Below are 27998 nucleotides of genomic sequence, written 5' to 3'. Positions count from 1 at the left end.
GGTAGAGGCAGGCCTAGCAAACTCACAGGCAGCCACAGCAGGAATATGCCTGCTCCAGGCTCTTCATGTACTTCACTGGAGGTCTGAAACACACTGCCTGGTAAGAGGAAGAACCTGTGAATAAGTAGCCTAACAACCCAGTGCACAAATCTAAAGGCTGTGACTCTTCACCAACACAGATGACTGATCTTCAAGGAATGGGGCCAACAGAAAGTCTGTCCAAGCTCTACATGCACCAATATGTGAGGACAAACCTCTGGAACATAGCTTTCAACCTAGTCATTTTATTTATGAATTTTTTTGAGCAATTGGGACAAAATAAGTCATGTTCCTTTTTAATCAGAAATTCTTCCTTGTTTGTTACAGCTGTAACTCTCCCCAGGTGACACATTTTTGTATATTTTGGAAATTTTCAAATTCACTAGAGATGTCTAGTATTTGACCAGTAAACAGGTTCTGTTCTTAATAATGTTAGAGAAAACTTATCTTGTGTTAAAGTATGTCATTACAATAGGGAACAAGTTGCCCAAGGGTTTTGTTTTTTTTTTTCCCCCTTAATTTCATTATCGTTGTTTTAGCTGTGTAAAGAAAGAAATAAAGAGTATTATTAGTTAAATCTTGTAATATGTGTGTGGTTTTTATTAATTGGCAGCACTGTCCATCTAAGAATATTTTTCATTAACAAAATTTCTTTCTTCTGAAGATGAAACAAAGTAATTTAATCACCCACCCATTTGGGAAGAGGCAACAGGAAAAAGCAGATCAGTTCATTGCTGAAAACTTGCCATTTAGCAAGTTAATCATTCTTCATTTCACCTCTCTTAAATGAGAAATGTCTTTTTGCAAGCTTTCTAGAAGTTACTGTCTTTGGGCCCCATCATTATCCTGTTTGTTTATGCTTAATTCCTGCCCTTCAAGGTCATCACAACAGATAAAATCTAATCATAGAAATAATTGGGGGAAAATTTTAGATCCATTAGGTAAGGTTAGAAAAGTTGTTCATAGGAAGAGGCCACATAACTCTGACTTGCAGAATCAGTAATACAGCATCTAAGGATTTTCCTCCATTACTCATCACAAAATTAGAATGGAAGTAAATTAAATAGATACATAGATAAAATATAAAGTCACCTGAATGGGAAAAACTCTTGTGTATTTCTTGTCTAGTGTAATTCTTTCTCACAATTTGGTATTTTATTTTTAATAGTACTGATAGAAAAGTATGCCAGTGAAATGAAAGAGACTAGCAAATTACACGTGTGCACTTATGTTTGCTGAAAATTTGAAAACATAATAGCAGGAGTTACAAATTCTGAAAGGAAGTACTTTTGGAGGGATGAAGTGACTTCATTCTATGAATTTCAGTCTGAATTCCCATTCCCAAAGCAAAAGCAAGTAAGACTCTGTGGCTCCCTCTAGGAGAAGAAGTCTGGGGCTCTAGTCCAAACCATATCCCATGCTTTCTCTGGCAAGTCTCAGTTCCAGCAGCCAGGCCACAGTGTGGTCTGAACAATGAGAGTTGAAATTAATGTCTCTGTAAGGTAATTTGGAAACCTGTATGTACATTCTGAATTCTTACGTATCTTCAGGTGAGGGAGGTTTTTTGTTTCTTAGGGAAAAAAAAATCCCTGACAGGATCTTTGAGAAAGGAGTTGTGGGTAGCAACCTACAGGAGAGGGCTAGACAGGAGACTCTGTGACATGAGAGCCTTCCATGAGAGGTGTCTGAGAGAGGTTCTCAGTATTCTCTTTTAATTGGTACTAGGGGATTACACACAACCCATGTCATCTCAGTTTGGGGGCTTAAATGCCCCCAAGGTGCCTGGTCCACTCTCCCTATGAGGAACCCCAGGTTTTGGAGAGTTCTGGCATGTTCACAATGACATGTAAAACTTGTGGTCTTTCCTAGAAGCATCATTTTATTAGACAAAAGCATTAGGAGGAACAGAACAACTTAGGTTTGTGCCTAAGTTTGAAAAAGGAGGTGGAAAGTTCTAGGGTTAAATTCACATTTTCCTGTGTCTACATTTCTGCAAAGTCTGAATCTATAATTTGGACAAGACTTGGTAACAGATGCATTCCCCTTACCTCTTACCTTCCTGCTTTACCACAGATAATACTGGAACTGCATCACAAATACCAAGGAAGAGAAAGCCAAGTGAGATGAAATTCCACTTCTGGTCACAGAAGAAAACTGTTTGGGGGGAGGGGGGAAAGTTACTAATTAAAATTTATCTAAGAAATGCCTCAGTAAAAGAATCATCAATCTCTTTCAGCTTAAGTCTGAAAGAGGCATATTTGAGGCTGAAAATGATAATTAACACACTCAAGGTGCTCACATAAAACACCAGTGGATGCTTTTTAACTGCTAATTAACCTCTGGCTTCTATAAACATCCTTAAAAAATGCACATCTTCATCACCTTTATTGCAGCTCACTAGCAATAACGTACTTTACTTCTCAAACGATGCTGCAGATCATTCCCGGTCCTTTTGACCTGTTTCAATTTCCAAACTACTACACAACCCTCCCAGTCTAATGACACCTGCAAATATCTGCACATGCTGCAGGTGTCCTTCCTATTCCTAAAAATTAATTAACAAAAGTTAATTATTTTTTAATGTATTGTTTCTCTCTCTTGTGTCAATTAGTATCTGAGTTATTGAAGTGGATCATTGCTATTAGTTTGTTTTCACAAAGTTGGAAAATTCAAACTCTGCTATCATCTTAATTACTTACAAATGAAGGATAAAATTCCTTCTTTTCTGTGGCAGAGGTCCAAAAGACATAATGGAGGCAGGATGTTGTGGCAAGCCTCTGTTCCCCATGCATTCCTCCAGTCTCAGCAGGACCACTCTGGCACTGGAGGCAAAGCGTGCATGCCGTGCACAAGCACGACTGCAGTTCCAGGACACAGAGCCCACTACATCTTTTTATGTGTTGTTCAGCAACACATATTGCGTTTAAGCAAAATGGTAATTGAATAATCTGTGTACTGCATAGAAAAAAAAATTAGTTCATTTTCCTTTTCCTCTCCCAAAGAAGTAGCATTGCAATACTTTTTTTCCTAGCCTGGATTCCTGCAGAAATTAAAATGGAGTTGAGACCATTATCTCTTCATATGTAAAATAAATGTCTGTCTGTGCGCATGTGTGCACACATGTGCATGTACATGCTTGCATGTTGTGCAAGAGAGAACGAACAAGAACAAACAGTAGCCAATTTTAACCACATCTGACAGAGTGAAAAAAGGCTGAAAAATTCCTGTACGTTTCATAAGAACAAGCTGCTAAGTCAAAGGAGACCCACCGAAGTTTGAATTAAACCCTTATTGAACACCAAGAAAGCTGTGAAGATGAAAGGTGTTATAAATACCCACCCCACAGGAAAAGCTGCAGTAAGAGCTTCCAGCTATGTAGACCTAGGAGAATCCAAACAAGATTTGCCCAAGGGGAACCAAGCCCCATAAAGATCTGCAGCTCACAGGACTACTGGTCTGTGCTGGATTTCTAATCCATCACTATCCAGCTTTGATGATGATATACTCCATTTTTTGCCCTTTGACTTTGGGGGGGAAAAGATATTTTTTTAGTGCAGATTTCTCAAACCTGATGAGCTGAAACCCAACACAAAAGGAAGGACCAAATTTTGTTCTTAAAGACCCCGTGGGATACCCTTACAAGAATCTACATGTGCAGCACACTAGACAAAGAGAAAACAGCATCTTCCAGTTCACAGCAAACTAGAGATAAACTTCATGCCCTGAGTTTGATCTTAAGGTAGTAGGAACCAGTGCTATTAAAAAGCTTCTCATCCCACTTTCTCATCTGTCACATCACTGATGTCCATGGGTCTAACCATTCTTAAAAGTTTGGTGAGGGGCACACATCTTTGGCCTCTAAATGTTCCTGTTTTTTCTGCAATACAAGTGTGGTATCCATGCAGAAGACACAGTTGAAGGAAGTTATGTAAGGGTTCTTGGCACTGCTCACTCTTCTCAGTGCAATGCAGGGCCCCCAGCTCTGCTGGTCTGCCAGAGACCATCCTGCCAGTGTCACACATCTCTGGCACCTTACTGGATGCTAAAGGAAGCGGACAGTGAGAGGAGTCCAAGCCCAGAACTGCACCATGTATCAATGGGCACAAAATCTTCCAGAAACCACTTACCCACTATAGTCACATTTCTCCCTCTTCATAGCTTAGGAGTGTTGGACAAGGTTTGTTTACTTCACCCCAGGGTTGTGTGTTCATCACCTGTCAGTAACACCTCCAGGGACAAACTCTGGCACTCCAACATTCACAATCCCTTCTGGATGACTGCCTTTTTATGTTCTAGTCACAGTAATTCAGCTTTCATCTATCCCTCTCTTCTGCACTGTATACCTCAGACCCTCCTTTGCTTAAGCATACTTACATCCCTAAAAACACAATCCAGGAACCTTTTATTCTTCATATTGTGTAACATGGAAACTTGTCTCTCAAGCTCTGTAATCGTGCTTGTAGGTGCTGAAGCAATCAATGCACCTAGGCTACCTTGGATGCCTGTGGCCATATCTAGCAGTGCTCTGGTTCACTGTTCTTCATAACCCACACAAAGGAAAGATAATTAAAGGATTCAACATCCAAATTCTGCTATTCCCCTCTTCTTCCCAAAAATATTAACTCCAGTAAAACAGATGTGCCCATTCTTGTCACTGGGTGACAAAGGGATGTGTGTAGCATTGTTATTCTTGCTGCTACATGTTTATGATCTTATCCTGGGATTTTTTATGAACATTTTTTTTTTTAGTCTTTTGTTGCTAAGAGAATAATAATGATCTAGCAAGGCATAAGGAATCTCCAAGGCTTGGAGCAATAAGAGTTTAGAAGACTCTTAACTACTTTAAACTCTTACAGTTTACTCTTAGTCATCTAAACTAGCTACATTTTGCATTTTTTTAATATAATAACCCATTCTATTCAGTATGTTATACCTACCCGTCCCTTTCCGTATCTAAAATAAACTAGGTGAATAGCCTTTTTTTTGTGCTTTGTCATTCATTACTTAAGGGTATAGGGAGGAGGTTAAAACAGCATGTTTGTTAAATAAGTAAATATTTAACAAGTTGACTCAGATTTTAACAGTCTAAAGGAACAGTATTATAAAACCTCACTGATTTTTTTTATGTGATACTCAACTTAGTTGTTGAAGCCATTTCATTTCCTGGATGAATTATACAATTTCTGTAGTAGGACAATTCAGCATAAACATCTACAATAAAACAAGTAAATTAAATCTGCAAGTTATTTCTAGTCCAGAGGGAGAGAGCTGCCTTTTTCTTATTTACTGCTCCCTAAAGAGTCAAGGCCCCAGAGCAGTAGGACCCTGCAGAAACTAAAAGGTAAACACACACTTGATTTCTGAGATTCTGGGACCCAGACCCTCACAAATTCTGTTGTAATTCACATTTGGAAGTCAGCAAACATTTCTTTATTCCCATGATTTTCAGGCAATGGAAGAGGCAGACTGGGAAGCAGGTTTCTAAAGGCCACAGGAAAACAAAACCAACAACCCACAACAATTTTAGGGGTTTACAAATTATCTGTGAAACTTTGTAATCTGCTCCTAGGCTTTCCATGGGGAGAAGAAACTTATTGGTCAAAGTCAGAATAAAGGACCTCAAATGTTGACTTCTGTAAACTGAGTTAGATATCACTTTTGTCAAATAGAAACCAATAGGAATTGAAGTACGTTAAAGATTTCCCATGGGGGCAGAGAGGCAGCTACTCTCATCAGAATTCAGTGGCAACCAACATGGCAGTGAGCTGATGGTCCTTTCTCCCATTTCCTCACTGGTTTGTCTACATTTGCTATGTGGTCATCAGTGTGAGGGTTGTAAGCAGAGGCTTCACAGAGAACAGAGCTGGCTTTATCCTAAGTGAAAAAGCCTCATCCTGCCCAGTATCTTGTGTTTAATTCAACTCCCCATTCCAGCCTGTACCAGACCATTTAGGATGTATTAACAGAACTCCCAACTAGTGACTATGCAAAGTATTTTCATTGCTGCAGCTAATCTACAAAGACCAGTATTTTGTGTTTACACTGTGAGAAACAAAATATCCTTATCTCTCAATAAAAAAACATTTGCTCTTTGTTGGATACCAACACTTCAACTCCAAAACTGTTTGAAATCCTGGCTTGTTTCTTATCTAACTCAGCAGTGCCCATAATAGAAGGAAATCAGAGAACTCCCTCTAATACCACTCTGCCTCCCCACTTAAGGACTCAAATCATTGAGGACGCTCTCCTCATAGAATATTTTTTAATTGTGGAAGAGATTATCCCTATTTTAGAGACATGAGTGAGATGTGCAAGAGCATCAAGAGACTTATCAGAGGTTACATGTGAAGTCTTCATGGCAGAGCCAAGAAATAAATTCCCATTTTTTAATCTCAGTCCATCCTTCATTTCACCATCTTTCTGTCCCAAACAATGGATCAACATTTCTCCTTTTCCTCTCTTCTGACTAAGTATCTAATTTAACTAGTGTTCCATTCTCTTTTTTGGAAAACATTTTTCCTTCCTCTTGTAGATTTTCCACATACCTTCACAATTTGCAAAGTTCTGCCACACAGCACTGGTTGGTGTTCCTGGAAGCAGCAGACCAGCTGCAGCCACAGCTCCCAAGCTCAACCAGCCCAGGTTCTGCCTCCACCATGCACCTGTAGTTATGCAGAAGGAGACAACTTGAGGCATTAATGGTGAGAGGCTCTGAGTTCAGCAGCATCTCGGTGTCCTCTGGAGTGCCTCAAAGCCTGAGCCTGAAATCCTACAAAGCCCCCACAGGTCTTGCTGCTGCCTGGTCCATGCTCTCTGCTTTGGACCACTGTGCACAGGCTTGTGTGTAAAAAGTGTCTCTTTACAGCCCTGGCATTACAGCCAACTTGAGATTTTCAGCATGGATGTAAATAGAGGCCATTCTCAACATTTTGTCCATTAATTCTACTGCCAATATACTGGCTGAAGACAAATTAGATCTGGTTTTCCACCTTTTTATTTAAGGTTGTGCTGTAGTTAATGACCCCCCAAAACTAATTTTTCCAAGCCCACCACCGGTGCAATATTAGTAGCTGTTTCCTTGTGGGACAGTGCTCCTCTCTCAATCATCTCTGGTTTTCAAGCCTTGCCACCTGCCCATCTAAGTTGTTAATGCTCTCTGACATTTTTCTTTCAGAGTAGAAAGAGACTGTTGAAGAATATCATGCAGAGTCTCAAGGAGTTCCAGAACTGATTCCTCAAGGCTCAGGCTGTTGAGAGGGCAGCACGACTCAGAAGCAGAATTTGTGGGATCCTTTGAGCCAGCAGCATTCTGCTTGAAAAGCCTTTCTCCTTCAGACACATTCATGCCTCAAATCACTCACTACCAAATATAGAATGCATTCTTTAAAAGATACTACTTTCCTCACATGAGGTATCTAAAACTGTTGGAAAAAGCAAAGCTGAAAAATACAATGATACCCCTGGCCATATATGAGATGTGATTAAATCAAAATGCCCTGCAGGCTGACCTGGTGGCCATACAGACCTTCCCTTCACTTGCCCTGGTTGGCATTTGAGATTCTCCCAGGGGTGCCGAGGCATTCCCACGCCGCTGGCTGTGTGACGGATCACGCAGGCACGCCTCGCTCCCACAGCCTGCCTGTGCCTAGGAAGGGGCATTCAGCAGGGTCCTTGTTAAATAACACCAAGGTATTAAAAGTAACCAAAAGAAAGATGTAACATTCTCTTGTCCAGAGGCTCCTGCTGCCATCTTAGCTGGCCATTACAAAAATGGTTTGTTCCAACGTTTGGTCTCTGTCAAACAGAAAATTGCTGGCTCCTCTCCCACCAGGGCTCCAGTCTCAGGCACCCAGTGCTCCCTTGGCCCCTGGTTGTTCTGCCCTGCTGCTCTCTGGCTGCTCCTGCGATGCCAGCCCTGCAGAGCCGTGGGTAAGGCAGCAGCACACACTCACTCACCGAGAAGCCCAGGAAGAGCCCAGAGCAACATGTGCGTTTTTACATTTGAAGTGTAATCATGATATTTAAAAAAAGAGTTTGCATGGTTTACCTAACGTATCCTTTAATGAGGAAGTGTAGTTCCTAGGAAAAGATAAAGAATGAGTAGAAGGATAAAGCCCCTCCCGCTACTTTTTAACCCCTTTCATGCTGAATATGCTTCCTTTTTACATCCCGGGAGGCAGACTCTCATTTTAGGGGCAGTTTTTGCTCTAAAAAACATTCTAGATTCCTTCACACAAAGAAAATGTTTCTGATTCAATGCTTATGCTGGGTAGTTGTTTTAGTCCCAAAAAACTGTGCCCAGCAGGACCAGGGTAGTGATTGCCCCCTGTACTTTCCACTGGTAAGGCCACATCTCAAAATCTGCATTCAGTCCTGGGCCCCTCACTACAAGAAAGACATTGAGGTGCTGGAGTGTGTCCAGAAAAACGCAATGAAGATGCTGAAGGGCCTAGAGAATAAGTCCTATGAGGAGCAGCTGAGGCAGCTGGGGGTGTTTAGCCTGGAAAAAAGGAGGCTCAAGGGGGACCACATGACTCCACACCACCTGAAAGTGTAGCCACTTGGGACTCAGCCTCTTCTCCCAAGTAACAAGCAATAGAACAGGAGGAAACAGCCTCGAGTTGTTCTAGGAGAGGTTTACATTGGATATTAGGAAAAATCTCTTCACTGAAAGGTTATCAAGCATTGAAATAGGCTGCCCAGAGAGATGTGATGCTTAGGGACAGGGTTTAGTGGTGTACTTGGCAGTGTTGGGTCAATGGCTGGACTTGATCTTAAAGAACTTTTTCAACTTAAATAATTCTATTATTCTAAAGAAGGTGAAATAACTCTCCCCCCCCCTTTGTTTCTTTTTCATTGTTATCCAGCCTCTGGTCTATTTCCTTTGTGGCTGATCTCATCTCTGTGTTTTTCTCACATATCTTCTGAGATTACTCACTCCATCCATCACCTGTGTAGCTGACACATTTGCTTCCATGCTGAAATCCCAAATAAGCTCTGTTATGTGGCACAAACCAACCCAAAGTTGCAGTCACATGCCTTGTGGCCCAGCACTGCTTAGACTTCTCTCTCTTCAGGTGTGTCCTTGACGGGTGTTTTAGGCTGATCTAGGCCTTGCTATGGGGGCCCAAATCCCTCAAAGCTGATGGTCCAAGCTGAGCTCATTTGCTCCTTCCCAACAATGCTACCCTGAATGCCATTAAGGCACAGCATCCATCAGGAAACCGTGACCTTGAGGGAATTCCCTCTGCTGCTGCAACACAAAGTGTGAAAGCAAGATCACAAATACCACTCTAATAAGGTTTTCTGGATTTTGATATGCATTTTCTTGAACATTCAGAGATCCCAGCTCATCTCCAACAGCTTCCAGACTTTCAGTCAGCATTTGCCTTCATGCTTCTTTACCTTGTGCATAAAGGCTAACCCTGTATAAGACAGTATTCAGGCCAAAACTGAAGGCTACACAAGCAAATGTCCCCTTCCTTTGTTGTGGAGTGTTTAACCATGGTATGAATTGAGCCATAAGAAAATGACAGTCATTTACTGGAATTAGCACTTTTAGAAATAGATTAGCATAGTCATAATAAGAAGATGCAATTTATATACTAGAAAAGCCCATGCTTTGGGTTGTGTGCATCTGATGCAAAATAGCACTGAAATACTGCAGCACTGGGTGGTCAGGCTGCTTGCTTGAATGAAGGGAAAAACACAGAGGGGTGGAGGGAAAGCAAACTCTCCCCACTCCTCAGGCCAGAGCACAAAAAATCTGCCCACTCTGTTGCTCTACCTGAGCACCTGAACTTGATCACACTTGAACTTCTGGGACATCAGTATAAATACATCCCTTAGATGCTGGCCAGCTGATCTTTTCTCTTGCAACATTTTGCACATTAATTTTGCTATCCTTTTATTTTAAGGCTGATAAAAACAGTCTAAACACTGAGGAAACCAGAAGCCCCAGTGTTCTTCCACACTGACTTTGCATTCCTAGAAGGTAAATCTAGTTAAGGCAAGTCTTACCCCCCTGCAGGAACTGAAAGAAAACCCCACATACTCCTAGTTTATATCTTTGATCCACCAGCTTTACACATGAAGCACAGCATGTCTCCCACAGAATTTTGCTGAGGGCTATTTTCCCCTCGTACCAGTGAGACGTTGGGAGGTACAGAGTGCATCTGTTCCAGCTGCAGGACAACAGCTGGGGGCCAAGAAAAACAGAGGCAGAAGGGGCATCAAGACTATTTTCTGACTCATCACTAAAAAGCAATAGGAAAAAACATCTTTACAATCCTCTCAAGATGTTTTAATGTTACACATTAAAAATTATACAGATGTGCTGCAAGTCTCTCCTAAATAAACAGGAATTTTACACCAGCTATTAGAATACTACACAGTTTGTAGTAACACTATTAAAATTCAAAAAATATTTATGGTCTTCCCTTCTAACCCAGGGCATGCCAAAATGAAAAAAAAAAACCAAAAAACATTCTGGTAACAAGAAAACACACAGACAAAAATGATCTTGCAACACTTTCCAAGCTGTGAATAGTAGAATGCATTGGAATCCTGCTTGCTCACAGACATCATTTGAGCAACAAACATCAAGTTTACCTATCAGGTCTTCTCATAAGAGAGACACTCCACAGCTCTTGTTGGCCATATGGCAGTGGGCATCTCCCACCTCTCTCTCAAAGAACTTAAAAGAAGTAAAGGAAACAACATATCATACTGCATTAATGAACTGTTTCTAGCCGCTCTGAGTGGAAAGTTTCTGATCATGAATCTTCCCATTACAGTGGAGCAAAGGAAAATAGCTGCTCCAAGCTGGGCAGGATTTAATGCTGAACACAGTGCTGACAGATGGGCAGAAGGTATAATCAATCTATGTCATTGTTAGAATCAGCCCAAGTATGGGATTCTGGGAGTAGCCTACACAGGTTTTTCCTTTGCAATGCTAGGCAAGGATCCAAGTACCTCCAAGTGAACTGTGCCTTTTGGTGCTGATTTCTTAGCTGCTATACTGGATTAACCACAAGGGACTGCAAAAAAATTTGTCCCATTCTGCAGGAGTCTAGCCAAGAAGGTAGCAGCAGGACTAGCAGAGTCACATCCAAGTGGCGTGGCAGGGACAGACACCTCAACGGGGCTGTGCCATGGCTGGTGTCTCAGTGACCACTGGTGATCACCCTGTCGTGTCTCGTGGTTTCTCATATCCCACCCCAAAGCTCTTGCTTCACTTTCCTGACCCAGTATCTTTTTTGGGTTCCCTTCATCTCTAGCTATTCTTGATATTCATAGAAGTTTTAATTCTCTTCCTTCAGCTTTGTTTATTTTGTTTTATTATTTTTCTCAGTATTTCCACCCAAAGTTACATGCTTTCTCCTGTCCTTTCCACTTGCACACTTGAAACAAACAGCCAATCTGTGAACTCTATACTTATCCCTGCACAACCAAGGAGAAGAGGGGCATCAAGTAGAAATGAGAAACAGGGAATGAGGCTGATTTCATTGCAGCTGCAGTGCTGCCTCTGAGCAAGGCTAGTCCTCCTACTTGAGCCTAGAGCCACCTACCTGCTTCATACCAACAGCAGTGAATTTAGCAACCCAAGTGTCTCAAGGCTTTGATTCCTCCTGCCTGACATTCAGATAGTGGAAGGCACATGGGAAAGAACTCACCCTCTAAAATAACACCCTCAGCAGATCTTTCCTGAAGCCTCTAAAGTGCCAAGTGACTGCAGTGTTTGCAGCAGTTCAGTGCACAAAATACATGGCTCCCTGGCATATCTCACCATTGCTCCCAGCTCTTCTTTTCCTGAAGTCCAATGAATCCTGGTGATTCCAGCATCGCATCCAGCCCAAGCGCAGTTCCAGCTGGTGCTCTCCTGCTGTGACACTGGGTCCTGCCAAGAAAGCTCCTGTCTAAGGTCCCAGTTCCTCCACCATGGTGGTGTGGAGGAAGTGGATTGCTGCCTTTGGCTGGCGGCCTCCAAGTGCCCCTCAAAAACCCCAGAGAGATGAATGGGCCTTGTGAACTTTTGCATACACCTTCCTTGATGTGATTAGAGAGTCACAGACTTCAGAGAAAAACAGACCAGTTTCTCCCGTCTACCCTTCAGTCAAAGTAGTCTTAGAAATGCTTTTAAATAACAGCAAGCTATTTTTAAGTGGCTGATGTCTTTCAAATTCTGAGTGGTATCACATATTCAGAGAGTCACAGCAAGGTTTTTTGTCTTGAAAAAGATTAATTTCCTGAAGCACATATCAAAATCCTACCCTATGAATCCCTTCAGTGCAACAGAACTCTCCTAGTTAAAATTCTACACAAGCATATTTATTTCCTCCCTGCTCCCTGAGGTACCATTCTCTCTATGTATGCTACAATAACAACTGTGCCGTTACTAAAATTGAGCAAAATAACCAGATCTTTGTAGAGGATAATTAACAGCCAGCAGTGAATCTTTATGCTGATTCAATGGGATATGAATGAGTGATGAAAATTCTCCTTTGCTGGAGAGGTAATGGGATATTGTTACGTTTACATATGCTTTGACTCTTGCATGATAGCATGTTTATGGTGTTCATCGTTTAAAGTCAGAAATAAGTACACAGATATTTTGTGATTGTGTTCAGGCAGTTATGCCTCAACATGTTTGCCTCTCTTTCTGTCATTAACAAAATCCCCTCTCCATCTGCATCTAATCCAAATTCCTCATGTCCATTCTGAGCAGGATGAGTAGACCTGAGCCTCTCCAGCTGTTCCTAGAGATACGAAGGTTCATTTCTGGAATTGAATTTCTGCAGTCTTACGTAAACTATCTAGGTTAGTGCCCTCACACAGGATACTTCACAGAGTATTTGGAGGTAAATACAGTGACATTGCACAGGTCTGAAATACTTGGAGCCCCCAGATTTCTGTGTGCTTTTCATTCCATGATAGAAAATTCTCATGATGTTCTTTCCTATTGGATAACTATATATTTGGAAAAAGTAGCAACTCTCATTTGAAATACTGCATGAATATCCATTGAGTGTACTCATACATTATGTATTTAATACTGGAATACCTCTCAACTCTAGAAAACAACTGTAGAATAATTGAAATGAGAACATAGGCTTTCTAAAGTAGAAATACTAGCAACCATTCTTAAAAAGGCAAGAGGAAGAAAATATGTCCAGATATGTTTAAAAAATAATTGGCAAATAAAAATTTATAATAATTAGTAAAACAAAACAGCTCTCACGTGGCTGCACATTGCAAGTTAACTCCTGCATCACCAGAACATATCAAGATGCAACTGCTTGAGTACAATGGCCAGACAGGGACGTGCAGTTTTGTCACTGCTGTTACCTGGGTATGCATTGCTAAGCACACAAAAAAACTTGGGAATGCTGGCACAAGAGGAGCCTTTCTGTCTGACCTTAGGCCTGTGAAATGGTTGGAAAAGCAATAACATGATCTCTGGCAGCAAGTATGCCAGGCAACTGGGCTGGTGTAGGAGTCCTGGCGGGCAAAGAGCCTCAGCAGGGAATTTGCCATTGTAGGTCAGGGTTTGCCCAAACTGGAGAGATGGTCACCCTTCACAGCAGACTCCTTGTGACAGGCCTCACATCATTTCTGTAACTGCCACTGAATAGGTGGGGCTTTTCTTCTCCCCTGCAACCCAAAATCCCCCTTCAGTCTAGTGAGTTATTCACACCAAAGGTGTGTTTCCAAAGTGGATATTTAAAAAGAGGATGGAGAGTAAATAAAAACATTGCAGCCATCAGCTGCAGACAGCTGCCCTGTGATATGACCTCCAAAGGTGCCCTCAGAGCCTGTGACCTCCTCTGCCCATGTATCGTATTTTAAAAGAGTCTTGAATTATATTTTTCTTTGAAAACTAACAGGGATGAGTGGTTTTACAGGATGGTGTATTTGTTTGTTTTCCTTTTGAAATGTAGGGCCTGTCTCTCCCAGAAGGGATTCTGGCTAACTGGGCAACTAATGAAACAATAATATTGTCTGAGACAGGGGAGCCAAAATCTGGAGAGGAAACTTTTTTCTTTTTTTTCTGTTTGTTTTCTTTTTAATCTGACTGCTCAACATTCCTTCTTCCTGACATCTACTGGAGTTTGGTCATTAACTGACAATTTGGAGAAAAAAATATTTTTGTAAAATATTGAAGAGCTCCGTTCCTTCTAGCAAAGCCTCCACACTAATACACAGCTGCCAGCCCACAGAACCGTGTTTCAGGGAAAACCAGCATTTACTACTGTGCACATTTAAGGGGTTAAACAGAACAGAAAAAGGGGATTCATCTTTTAAGTATCTGTCCACTGCCTTTTTAACCATCATACAAAAGAAAACAATAAAAAGAAAATAAGAATTGCTCTGTAAATCACCTGTGGACAGGAGACATGATGAGTAGGAAAGATATTTAGTTCATTTGGAGGGATTTCTTCCACGCATCGTAAAATATGTGCTCTATAGTCCTTAGCAAATGTGTCCTGCACCGCGGTATAAATGAACGCGAACAGTTTGAACTGCTGGCCAGAAGGGCAAACTCGACAAGTGCTGCACTTGAAGTTATTCATTGCACAAACAGTTGAAAACGCGTCTGATTCTGCACAGGTGCAAAAAAGTCACTCTTTGTAGAGGAGGGTTTTTTGACATTAAATGAGTTTCAATAGATGATGATGGAGATGCACATAATGAATTTGTAGCTATGGGGAAGCAGAGCATTGCTTCTGACCCAGATAAAATCCGAAGAGCTTTGCTGATGTCCGCGCAGGAGGAGCCCTGGCCGCCCGCCCCCGCGGCCCCGCAGCTCCCTGCCTGCGCTGACAGCGCTCCAGCACCTTTCCCGGCTCCAGCAGCCTCGTCACAGCGACAAACACAAACACGGATTACTACACTGAACACGTCAGGCTAAGTCAATAGTTTAATAACCACTATTAAGGCTTTTCCAAATCCATTTAACAACTGTAAATTATTCCAAAATAAAATAGCCTCAGCCAATCAGCTGTATAGTCACTGACCCACAACTATGTGCTTATTTCTCAATTAAGCAAATGTCCACATGCTGGTTGGCTTCAGCTGCTTTTGTGGTTTTGTATGTTGCAAGTTTCAGCATATAAATCCCTGTCCCCTGCCTGAGAGCCTCAGCTTCAGGTGTTTCCTACACCAGGTACTGCAGCTTCACTCTCGCTGAGGCGAGGCTGGTGCTGGGATAAGCTCTCCACTCCAGCCGTGCCCTCTCGCATCCCACCCAAAGCCATGCTGCCCAGCCCTGCCAGGACGCGGAACCACCCTGAGCCCCCGTGCTCACCTGTGCGAGGAGAAGTGTCGCCCTCTGGCTGGAGCCATCCCTGAGCTCGCTGGTGCCGAGCCGGGGCAGCTACCCTCACCTCTGGGAGCAGCGTCTCGGCTCCAGTCAGGCTCCCGAGCTCGCTGGGTCCCGTTTGGCGGGCACCAGGGAGCCAAGCTGGCAGCGGCAGCAGCGGCGGCGCCGGGGATGGGGCGGGAGCAGCGCCGTGATGAGCCCGTGGCACCGCTCCGCCGTTCAGAGCCGGAGGGGCTAGGGTAGCCAATCAGCCCCTCGGGGGGAAGCGGGGAGAGCCCGGCAGGCACAGCAGGAATAATTGGAGGGAGCTCCTAATTAATTTGATAATAACCCTATCCTGTGTTAACACACTCCACACGCAAAAATGCCTAAAAAGTGCCAATTAGCAGTGAAAGTGAAAGAAAGCAAGTAACGGGGAGCAACTGAACCTCACAGCCAAGGCCTGACGGCACGCAGGTGTGCCAGGCTCTCAGTGGCACCGTCCCTTCTCCAGGACAGGGGTGATGTGCCTTTGTAGCCTTGTGTCTGCTACAGCACGCGTCTCCCATGGAATGAGTTAGGTTCCTTCTCCGTACTTGCATCCAACAACCTGCTGTAGATGGGCTCATGATACATTTTAGGTGAGCTCTAAATTCTTTTCCTGGCTGGTTTTGCAAGACCTAAAATCCTCATCCTCCTCAAATGCAGGGGAGTCTGTGGGATCTGGGTGGCTGCAAGCCCTGGGGAGAGGTAGAGCCAGTGTGCAGGGCCTCAGCTTCTTTGAAAGCAGGGCTGTTAGCTGCATGGCCAAACTGGGCATCAACAGACATCTTAATCCTTCCACAGCCATCAGCTTTTTTCTTTTTCCTGCCCCTTGTCCAGTCTGTCCATCAGGAGGTTTGGGATGAAGAGGGCAGAGCAGCCCCCACGAGCTCCCTGCCCAGCCACTGATGGAGCCAGCAGAGCTGGCCCAAGGATGGCACCTGCAGCCCTCTGGAGAGCCAGGACACGCATGGACACCAAAACTGCCCTTTGCCACCTGCAGCACTCATCTCAAGATGCTGCTAGACCACAAATCAGATTTAGGATTTAATTTCTAAATACCCATGTTGGCCTGCCACCAGCATTTAAGATAGTCTTTTTTCCCTTCTATTATTCTGTGTCAAGCTGTTTTGTATTTTTACTCCTGTATTTTCTCAAAACTATAAGCATCCTGTATTACAGCCTAATCCCAGGGCCAAAACTGGCAATTTCAATATATTTTCCAGAAAATAGACAACTTGGATGTCATTACACATTGTAAAAGTTTTACCAGGTATCTTGTATTCACCACTTACAAAGCTTCCATAAAGCATGCAGCTATAATGAGCTCCAGCTTTCTTTCCAGGCAAATATGAAAGAGGTTTTTTTAAATTAATATTTCTGAACCAAAGTCCATGCTCTGTGGATGCTGTTGTGATTGCTGGAACACAAAGATGGCTGGTGTTTTATTTCCTAATCCCGCAAAGCAGAGGGCAGGTACAGACATTTGTGTATGCCCATCTCTGAGCAGTTCACAGAGATGACAAGGAGGGGAAAGCACGGAACAGACAGGGAGTTGCTGCTGGCTCCTGTTGGGACTAGAGAAGAAAAAAGGGACTGGAGTCCAGCAGCCCATCTTACAGCAGCTCCCATTCACAGAGCATGAGGTAACTCCCAGCCAATGGATACCCAGCACGTGCTTTGAGGTATGGTTGGGATGAAACAGGTGCCTCCAACACAGCAGAGTCCCACATCTCAGGTTCACCAGCCCTTGGGAAGGTCAGCCGGGGGTAAATGGATGAGAGGACAACTGTGGGAGACTCTCACCTGGGCGGAGGTGAGCCATACTCCAGCACCCTTGGCACATCCTTGTGTCCTCAGCTGGGTTGAATTCATGTTTAACAAAGCCTCAGAGGAACTCCCACTCTTGAGGAGACTCCCAGGCTGAGGAAGCAGAGGGAGCTCAAAGTTGCAGTGTGCACAAGAATGAAAAGTGGGGTTTGCACCTGTGCAAGAAAGCCAAGCAAGACTCCTCTCTGCATGTGGCACTGACTTTAATGCTGGGGCCAAATCTTGGGTTTTAAACAAAGCCAAAAATGAAAACTCTCTCCAAACATTCATAAGCCTCTTTAGAAAGGCTTGATTTAAGACAAACCACAAACTAGGCACCTTGCCATGGGACTGCACTGCTTTTAGCTGACCCCATATATAATGGCAACCTGAGCAGGCTGTTAAATGCTGTAATGCAGTCTTCTGGCCCCCAAGGCAACTTCCTCCCGCGAATGCCAGAGCCAAATCTCTGCAACAGCAAGCTTTAAATCTGGAAACACAAACTACCGTCCCATCTCATTAGAGAATGGAAGTATTCAGTGGGACACCGCGAACAGTAAATTGAATGCCCAAGTTAGGGATAAGGGAGGCTACATCTCTCACTGCTGTGAGAGCACTCATGTTTGGGAAGTGTCATTAAATAATAGTGGCAGCACTTGGTCACAGCATAGTCTGCCTTCTGCCTTTTAATTAAATGATACCAAGAGGCTGTGCTTCATACCATGTGCAACAGAGAAGGCATTGGCTGTGAAAACCATTCCTGCCACTGCTGTCAGCTCCTGTACCAGCACACTGCACAGGAGGAGGCATCTGCTCCTCTTTCCCTGGGAATTTATTAATTTTAGACTGCATTGCAGTAGAGCAGATTCACCCCCCAGTAGAAAAAGAAATAAAACACACTCTTTCCTTAGAGCAAAGAGAACAAAACTGAAGCATGGGACAAAATTTAAAAAACCCAACACACACAACTTTGATGTATTTGATGCAGGAAATGACATGGTTTCTCTAGCTATATTGCTATGAAATCTTAAGTGAAAGATTGCTTCCAGCAGAACACACTGATTAAATCTGAAGAGATTTAAGAAAAATTAAGATTCCAAGGCCCAATTAATTTTCTGATCAAGAAATCAAGATGGGTAAGGAATTGGGAGTGGCAGCTGAGTTGCAAGTCTTTCTTCCTTGATTGTGCTTTTGTATGTTAAAGAAGCTTTAAAACCAAAGTACGGGAGAATAAAAGGCTGACCTTTGATGTATGTGATATGCCATAAACTAGAACCAGTCCTCCAGATTTCTGTTTGTCAGCTTTGCATTTATGAAACAGAAGCTGCCTTTGAATATAGTTTAACATGATTACAGGTCTTTCTATGACTGAAGTTAAAGAGAGTAGCCTACATATATTGCCCCTTTTCCTTCATGGAGTGCAAAGAAAAAAGAAGATCTGAAAGGTTTGAGAGCCATTGCTTCCTACTTGTCTCTTTTTCCTGGAATCTTAAACTCATACAAAATCTTGTCCTTTTTTGCTAGAGAAATTTGTAGATTATTTTGTCTTCTCCATGAGGGTAGAGGGTCTTCCTTGCTCCTATGGAAAAGTAGGAGAAAGACAGTTCCTCACAGAGAGAGCTTTGCTTATAAATGTACTAATAACTACCATAACAATGAAAACAGCCCAAATAAGAAACATTTCTGTGTGCTGAGCAAGGATATTGTGCACTTGGCAAAAGTGAGCCCATATCCTCCAGCCAGCCACAGAGCCTCGCAGAACAGATGTGCTGGTTCAGTGTTTAAAAACTTTCAACTGAAAAGTAAAACCCTTTCCAAGATCTCCTTCACACATTAATAATAAAGCAGCATGTTATTTTCAGGGAATAGTGACTAGAAATCATTTCTGCAGAACCATGTTCCTGATAAAATCTAAACCTCCAACTGAAAAATTTGACTACAAAGGGGGAAACCAGCCAAACCTACCGCTGTGATGAGGAGTTTGAGAGACTTCTCCATGCCCAAACCAGTCACATGAAAACGCTAGAATACGGGTTCACCTAAAAAACTGGGGGGAAAGGGAAGTCACCCAGGAGTAAAGTCAACTATAACTGAGATTCCAATGTACTGCAGGTAGTGAAAACTGTCTAACCCCCTGAAGTTTGCAATCCTCATCTAAAGTGCTGTATACTCAGTAAGTAAAACCTCCTGCCCCAGAAATCCAAGGGAGGGTGAAAGAACTTACTTGAAGGTTTGCCTCTTTGAAAAAGACCTAAGGAAAGAAAAAAGGGTCCATTTCAGGGCTCACAGAATAAGAGTATTTAGATACTCCTCCTTAAGAAAGGACCCAGCTGCAAGCAAGGTTTGTGCCATAGTTTAAATCCAGGTTCCCAGGAAAACTTGCTTACAGAAAGATGAGAAGATCAGAGGATCATTACTGCAGAGGATTCAGAGAAATTATCTCCTAATACACAGTTGAAGACAGAACTAGTCTTGGTCTCTCTTTGGCTTGAACCTCTACTGAAATTTAATGCTGACAAATCAAAAAGGGATATATCCAGAATTTGTAACCCTGATAAAAATGGGAAATCTGTATCATCTTAATCAAAGGATATGCCACCCTGAGCTGGATCTGTGTCTTGTCCCTTGGCCTCATATGACTCCTGTGTGCTAGAGGTTAAGGGTTTGTTAAAGAATATCGGTTTTGATTAAGTGTCACATATGGTGTAAAACATCCTCTTTATCACTGGCAGTGAAGGTTGGGGGCCAGACAGTGCCTTTTAGAGAGCTTCTAATATAAATTAGGTGTCTTAGGTAATGGGTGGTTTTCAGACAGGATTGATCTTTCTATGGTCCAGTGAAAGTAGGTGTGTTTGGTGAGATGTCACAAAAGCAGCTTCCTGGCACCTATACTAATGGGCTGGTTACCCCTTTTGGAGTAGGACTTGAAAAATGTAGCACAGGAATCCCCCCCTCCCCCTTCCTAACTTTTTCATTTTCTTGATGTAATGGGCAAAGGTCTATATATCCTTTACTCCTTTGGTATTTCAGTCCTTGTATTTGCAGTATCACTCAGTGAATCTTAAGCCACTCATCCTTTTAGTCACTTACACCTCCCTAAACTTGCATGAACTTAAAGATGAAGTGGTTATGAGTAGACTGGGTTACTTACTATTTTTATCCATGTACAACCTTTAAAGAAAAACGTATCAAGGATACCATCACCACCACAACCAAATGGTTTCTATTCCCCATTAAGTGCTTCTTGGAAACTTTGATGGCACAGAAACCTAAGAAAAACTGTTGAGATGTTAAACCCTAAGTTCCCCTGCCTCAAAAACAAGAGCAAACATGCATTTCTATAGACATCAAAACGTGTCTGTATTTTCCTCTTTATGAAGCAGAAATTCTCTCAGCTTTGTGCAGAGTGCCATGATCAAAAGCACAGACTGAGCACATGAGATCCAGAAGCCGTAATGCAGAGTCTAACTATGGACCTCAGGTAAAGAGGGTATACACAAAATAAACCTTTCCTTTATAGTTCATTGACATGTTGTAGTTAAAACTTTTCTGAAAAGTTTCCATGGGTTTATGAAGAAGTGAAAGCATAAATGTTGGTATTGCAGGCTCATAAACTCAACTGCTGAACAAAATCCTCAAATCTTTAAATATGCAAGAATATATCACAAACATTTTAATATTTCATTGCATTTCCCACATACCCATCCCACTCATCACAGGAGCACTGGAAAATAACAAATTTGATAAAAATATTTAGATAATTAAGATGCAGAAGTCTATTCTGATTCTGACCAGGAAGGTTTCCTTGGACTCCAGTTTAAATAACTGGGATAACAAAGATTTAAAGCATGATTACCCTTAATTTGCCTATAAAAATATATTTGTCTTTAGGCAAAGACAGGCACATCAGTAACTCCAAGCTCAGAGTAGTTTCACTGGATACAGTGGGATCATTATGATTAAAATTACATTTGCCTGAAAACCAAAACAGAACTGGCCCTAGATATGGCCTTCCATTTAGGTAATTTCAGATACGAAGCATAAAAACTCCTCTGTTAACATGGGACACCTAGAAAGCATTTCCTCTCTCCTATTTCAGGACCCCTCCTGCTTATTTTTTCTTATTTGCTCATTGTTATAATGAAAGAGATTTGTCAAAGTGCTTTTGAATATCTTTCTTATTAGAGATACTTTACAAAAAATGGATTAACTAGTTGAGGTTTGGATTTAGGTTTTTAATACCATCAGATGAAGGACACTCATTCCTACACCCCACTTGGGTAGGGACTCCTAAGGGAGCCAACATGCTTGCCAGGCCCTGGGGTCCTCAGCCGGGCCCTCAGCAAGGCTCAAGCACCAAAATGCCTTTGTTCTCCTGTGCTGGTCTCTGAGCCCCAAAAAGAAAACAGCTCTCTTATTTTGAAGGTGCCCACTGTGACTGTCAGGGATAGCGTATGACTTGATTTCTAACACATTTAAAGATAATTTGCCCCAAGTAAAGGCATCTAGTGGAATATAAATAATATATGTATTCTAATTGATTGCTAGAAATAATCCATAAGTACTTCTAAGATACAATCTGACATAGTATTAAAATACAACTCCTGCAAATAGACCTTCGCTGCCTTTGAAAATAGAACCACTGTTTTCAGAACGAACATACTCGTCTCAGACCTGCTGTGATGCCAATGCCCTTCCAAACCATTCCAGGAGTTTACTTAAGAGATAAAAACACATTTTTCAAGCCTTTCTTATACAACACCTCATGTTATTCCTCATGGAAGAACCAAAAAATATTTCAAACCTGCAGTTTGCCAGAATAGGTTTTTTGCCCATCAGAAACACTCCCAGTCCTGCAGGAACAGTGGCACAGCAGAGTCCCTGCAATGCTGAGCACCACTTAGCTTTGTCAATTTGCTGTCACTGGGACCTCGCCATCAGGAGCACACAGGACACTTGTAAAAGCTGATGCTAGAAGCAGGGGAGGGAGGCAGAGCCCCCACAGCAGAAGCACCCTGCAAGCTGCCTGAGCTCTGGCAGGGCTGCCTTGGGAGCTGTAGGCAGCCTTGGGATTGCACCCTCTGACTCCCATCGCCATCCTAACTCCTTGCATTTTTAATTTGTTTTTAATGGCTCAGACATTAAAAACATGGCTCCTGTATCCTAAAACTAATGTTACAGGTTAACAATGCCTGATTTGTCACAGGAACACCCCTTCTTACTGGAGAAATGGAAGGGGATAGTGGGATGGAGCACAACTGTGCCATGCTCATTGCTCCACTCCAGGCACCGGGTTGGGGACTGGCACAGATCCACAAGAGGTTGCTGGTTGAGTTGCTTTTCCATCCTTTCTAAATGTACTTTCATACAGTCTGGGAATTACTGAGTGTTTCCAACAAGCATACACTGGTTTATTCCCAATTTGCCCTGTGTGTGTCAGCAGAGCAGGAGTAAATTAGCTGTTTACAGGACCAGGAGCAGTCTGCACTTCCCTGCAGCCCCATTTATCCTGTGGAGAGGGAAGGTTGCCTGGGGCTTACCTTACACAGCCAGGATGGCAGCAGCATCCCAGCAGCGCTTTCTGGCCTTCTTTGCCATCTTCTGTGTGGGGTCATGAAGAGCACAAGACAGTCATGACTGCCTGCCAGTTCATTTCCTCTGTTCCACAGAAAAATTACTACAAAGACACATAATAGAGATTTATCACTGCTGCAAAGGATTATAGAAATATAGGAGGCTCTCCACCTATTTCACCCTATGGAAATTTTGTGCCTGCCTTGTGTTATTTAGATGGGCAGAGAGAACAAGGGCTGAAAGGGTAACATCAAGCAGAAGCTGCCTGAAAGATCCGTTCTAGATTTATTACTCTTTTGTGCTGAAAATGCAAATAAAAATTAATGAAAGCTATGACAAAAAAAAAAGTGATTGGATTCCTGGGGTTGCCCTGTTCATCCTGTAGCCATCAAACAGTGGCCTGATCTCCTGGAAAGCCAGCTGCCCTTGCCCAAGGTGTGAGGAAGGGGAGGTCCATTCTGTTTGAGGATGAAGCATGGAAAGAAGGGAAGATTTAAGACCCACTGCCATGGGATGTTTATGGGGCCTTGTTGGTGGTCCTAATTAAATGAACAATAGCATGTCCTACTTGAAAGGCCAACCAACTTTGATGCCAACACAGCCCAAAAAAGAGCAATTAAATGCAGTTTGACACCCTGTCACTTCTACATGCCCCTATAAAGGGGCTCTCCTGCAGTCCTCACCAGTGCAAAATTGCTCTGTTCAGAAGTAGACCTTCCAGGGTCTGATGGTTTCCTATTTGTGAATGGAGGAGAGGAAAAATACGGCCAAAACCCCTTGACCTCTAAAGAATAGGGCTGTCAAATTCAGGGGACAATTTTTATGAAATGGAGTGTTAAATTGCACAGCGTTGTTCCTAAGCACAAGGACCCCGATTACTAACTACCCTGCACCCTCTTTGGGTTTATTAATTTCTAATTCCTATTAGTCTTTCTCCATTAGGCGGGAGAAGAGTGGGTTTCACGTTCTGTGGTACAGAACCTCCTCTGCTGTGGAGACAAACCAGAGGCCGGCCCTCTCCCACGGGAGCCCTGGCTGCCCAGCCCATGCCGTTCTGAGCTGTTTCAGCACCTCGGCTCCCTTTGCGCCGCTCCGCTCCGGGGAGTGCCGGGCTCTGCCTGAGGCTCCTGTGGCGGCTGGTGACAGATGAGCTTGACAGCCTGCTCAGTCCAGGTGACTGAGCATTAGCTCGCCTGAGAGTGCAGGCGCTAAGTAAATCTCATTCCTAATCCAAATTGCTTTTGATAAGAACAAAAGCTGTGTGCAAATGAATATTTCCATCTTATTTCAAATTCTAGGTTTCAACTGCAATATTAATGCTATTTTACAGTGTAATTTACTTGTAATAATATGTCATTATTGTCATTTTACAGTTTTCTCTTAAAGTAGTAAAGAAAATGTTTTAAAAGGCACAAATAGCTGGAGCACAAATCTCCATTCAGCCTAAGAATCGGTGCTCTCCCATCAGAATGGCACGTAATTGAAAACAATGACATCCCCAATGGGCTAAACACTCTGGTCATTAACTCATTTTTATTTTGGGATAAAAGGGTGTGCTTACAGCTTTTTTCCCAAATAGTAAATATAAATTAAACATATCTCTTTTTTTCCCAGAATGGCATCAATGACCTCTTAACACTTTCCATGAGAACATCCCAAACCAGCACCTGGTGTTAGACACAAACCTCCTCCAGGTGAAGGGTTTCCCACAACACGGCACATAAAAGGTGGCTTGCAATAGCAGAAGTGTCCTTATTACCTGGTGACAGGTTCCTGAGCATGAGGTGACTGCACTGCTGGGTTGGTAGGAATTGCAGAAAATTCAGGCAGCCTTCAGAAGCCAGGCTGTGTGCAAGGCATGGAGGTGTCACAAGAAGATGGCATCACTTAATGGAGATGACGTATGCCACACGCGTAACTGTAAACCAGCTGTGTTTCCACCTCTCCTGTATATCTGTGGATGAAAACTGAGGCACTATTAGTACTCTTGAGGACTGAGAGAACCCATCAAAGACTGTCACAGACTTCTTGTCCTTCTCCAGAAGGATTCATACCACACTTCTCCCAGCAGAAAACTCCGCAGACTGACGAGGTCAAGGCTATTTGAGATCCGATTGGTCAGGAGGGTGTAGGTTACACATCAATTATCTCCTGCAGGCTGCGAGTTTATCCCAGCAGTAACTATTGTTGAGCAGCTGTGAGTTTTACACCACATTCCCAAAAATATGATTTCTCAGTGTGATCTCTGTCTGAATTAGACAGAAAAATATTTAATGGCTGGCAAAACATTAGTAAATAAAAGCAGATCAAGATGATGTTGTTACAATAACAGATTACATTACTATTCCCTGTCCTTAGGAAAACCCTGATTAGACCAAGATCCTCATGGGGTCTTATGAATAAGTCAGGAAGGGGCTCTAATGACCCCGCGTGAGAGCTGAGCTGCAGCGCAGCCAGCAAGGTGCCAGGTGCCTCTCAGAAGCAAGCACTAGCCTGGATGACTAACAGCATTAATCACAGGGGGGTTGTTAATTTTCTTTAATAATTTGGGACATATTTTCTGCTAATATAAACTAGTAGCCAGGAGAATGCTGTCAATTTATAACAGCAAAATCTGACCCATAATCTATTCTTAATCCCTTTATTAGTCATTATCTTTTTGAAGAACTGTATCTCAGTCTGAATACTCTCCACTACAGAGAAAAGCAACAGACTTTTCTTATTAATCTCTGTATGGGAAACTCCAATAGCTGAAGTATCCTTCCACCTTTGCAAGCACACCTAGCATTGATTGCTGATCTTATATCTTGAAATGCATAATTACTGAACTAAGAGAAAATTACTTTTTTCTTGTGAGTGTCAGGACAGCTCTGAATCCATGAATGACTCACCCTCAGGCACTGGTGTTTAATTTATGAGTTATTTATCTCCTTGCGCACACCCCAGCACAAACAATTATACTTAGTAATTTGTTGATCTTATCAAGGCTGTTTGATGTTAGTATTGCTACCTCCAATAACACTTGTGCTTTGAAACTTAAACAGGATTTATAACCAAATTTGGATATTTTGCACATGATTCCTATTACAGGGAAGTTTAACTCTTCAGCAACCAGAGGGTTTTGCAAGCACTTTTGAAAGAATCATTTGCTGACAGATTTGGCAAGGTGTCCCTTCAGCAGTGTGAGAGCCCCTGGTTAGAGCTAGTTCTGTCCTTACATAGCATGGCTGAGTGTTCCTAGCACAGGACAAGAGAAGGGAGTGAGGCCTGGGCCTGGGCCCAGCTCCATGCCCCCTGCCCGTGCTTGAGGCCAGCTGCAGTGCCCTGGTAAGGTCAAAGCCCCCATGCCGGTCTGTAGGGTCTTCCCTCGGAGCCTGTACTGCCCTGGGAACCCTTTTATGTGGGCAACAGCCTTCCTCATTACAGAGCAAGAGCTTTACTAGCCTTTAAACTATTACGTGTTTTCTATAAATCAAGTCCTATGAACCCCTTTGCCCAGTGTAACTCCCTCTGTTGTCAGATGCAGGTACCAAACCTGGGCCTGGACGTGTTCACCTCGTGCTGTGCTTCAGGGACAGGCAGCTCCTCTGAGGCCATGGCCATGGGGGCTGAAGGTCCTCACACAGGGGTTTCCCAAATCACCCTCACAAACCCTCCTTCCTCCCCCCGCATGCTGCTGTGATCATTACACCAAAATACACTTGGTATCAGAGGTACAAGCAGTGCAGGGATTTCACAGAATCACAGAATGGGTTGGGGTGGCAGAGAGACCTCAAAGATCAAATTTGACCCCCAGCCTTGGGCAGGGACACCTTCCATTACATCAGGCTGCTCAGAGCCCCACCCAGCCTAGCCTTGAACACTTCCAGGGATGAGGCATCCACAGCTTCGGGTGCCTCACCACCCTCACAGTGAAAATTTTTTTCCCAGTATCTAAGCCCAACCTCTTCCAGTTTAAAGCCATTGTCCTTTGTTCAGTCCCTACATGCCCTTCTGAAAAATAATTTACCTCAGCACTTTTGATTCCAGGCTCAAGTACCTCTAGGGGTGGTGACGCTGCCTGGGAGGGATGGAGGGTCTCTGCTGTGGCTGTGGTGGGGCTCTGCAGCCAGTGCTGGGCCCAGATCACTATGGATGAAAACATGGTCAACACAGAGCAGTACTCCTTCCATCCCCACTCTTACCAAAATAGCCCTTGGTATGTTATTTATGTGTGTTTGGAGAAATCCCCATACCCAACTTAAGCCTTTTCAATTCCGCTGTTGTGCAGAGTTCCTGCCCCTCAGGGCCCAGCAGTGCCAAAGCCAAAGGCCTTCCCCTCCCACAGCAGCAGCAGCAGCCAAGCTGCCAAGGGCAGGAAACCCCCGCGCTCGTGCTCAGCCAGCCCCAGGCTGCCAGGCACTGCCTTTCCGAGACTCAGTGCGTGTATTTTGTTAACTTACACGTCCCACACCCTCTTCCACAGCTGCAGATTTGATTTGCTGTGTGGTTTATCAGTTTCTCTGCTGAGCACACACGCTTTGCATGTAGAAAATAAAATGCTGCAGGCATTCACTGCACAGAGCCACAATGAGCTCTGATGGCAGCCCGGCCCCGGCCCCGCTCCTGGCAGCAAGCACATACATGTAACATTCCTCAGTATGCAACACACCGCCACACGTGTCTGTTCCCACGGACCCGGAATGGGCACTACCCACGCAGAGAAGCCAAGAAATAACTGCTCCAAAGACAGCTTTGAAATGCAAAATTTACTTTAAACCTTTCTAAGCCCAGCCGGCACAGCCCTATTCCAATCCATAGGGATACTGTGATGAACACCATTACTTCGATTTTTTTTAAAGCCTCCAGTGGTTTTCCTGTTTTAATTGACGTGAAATTGTGGAATAGTGTAATCAAACATTTGGAATTAGTATGGAGGGAGTAAAAGCTAAAAGAAGTGATTATTAGTTTTAAACAATAACAAATTTTTAATGACTTTCTCTGCTTCATCCTCCGTGAGTTGAGTTTGTGAGTGGACAGAAATGGTAAAATTTAGCTAATATTGTTCAAACTGAAAACTTCGCCAGACACACCGATTTTTCAAAAAGCAATGTTATGGTCCTATCCTGCAGCTGGTAGAATAAATGGTGTTTAAAGCACCCATTGGAATGGGGCATGCAGCATCCCTACCTCAGTAAGGACCAACAGAGCCGTGCAAGGGCAGTTTGAAGAAGCCTGGCAGCCACAAGAACAT

General features: G+C 43.2%; 1 long non-coding RNA gene across 2 annotated transcripts; it reads right to left on the bottom strand.

Annotated features, from left to right (window-relative positions):
* Positions 1-9: 9 nt before the first annotated feature.
* LOC128809866 (uncharacterized) lies at positions 10-27084 on the bottom strand. 2 transcript variants are annotated; one of them, XR_008437862.1, is made up of 7 exons: positions 27001-27084; positions 26775-26893; positions 24525-24719; positions 22732-22868; positions 6581-6701; positions 2088-2193; positions 10-97 (listed from the first exon to the last, which is right to left on the bottom strand). It is a non-coding gene; the product is annotated as an uncharacterized LOC128809866 (long non-coding RNA). The 2 variants fall into 2 exon arrangements; XR_008437863.1 differs by having other exon boundaries at positions 39-97; positions 2095-2193.
* Positions 27085-27998: the final 914 nt, after the last annotated feature.

The sequence above is a fragment of the Vidua macroura genome, chromosome 7, assembly GCF_024509145.1.
Source record: "Vidua macroura isolate BioBank_ID:100142 chromosome 7, ASM2450914v1, whole genome shotgun sequence".
Lineage (NCBI taxonomy): Eukaryota > Metazoa > Chordata > Aves > Passeriformes > Viduidae > Vidua > Vidua macroura.
The sequence above is the reverse complement of the archived record's forward strand: the minus strand, read 5'-3'. Positions and strand labels throughout refer to the sequence as shown.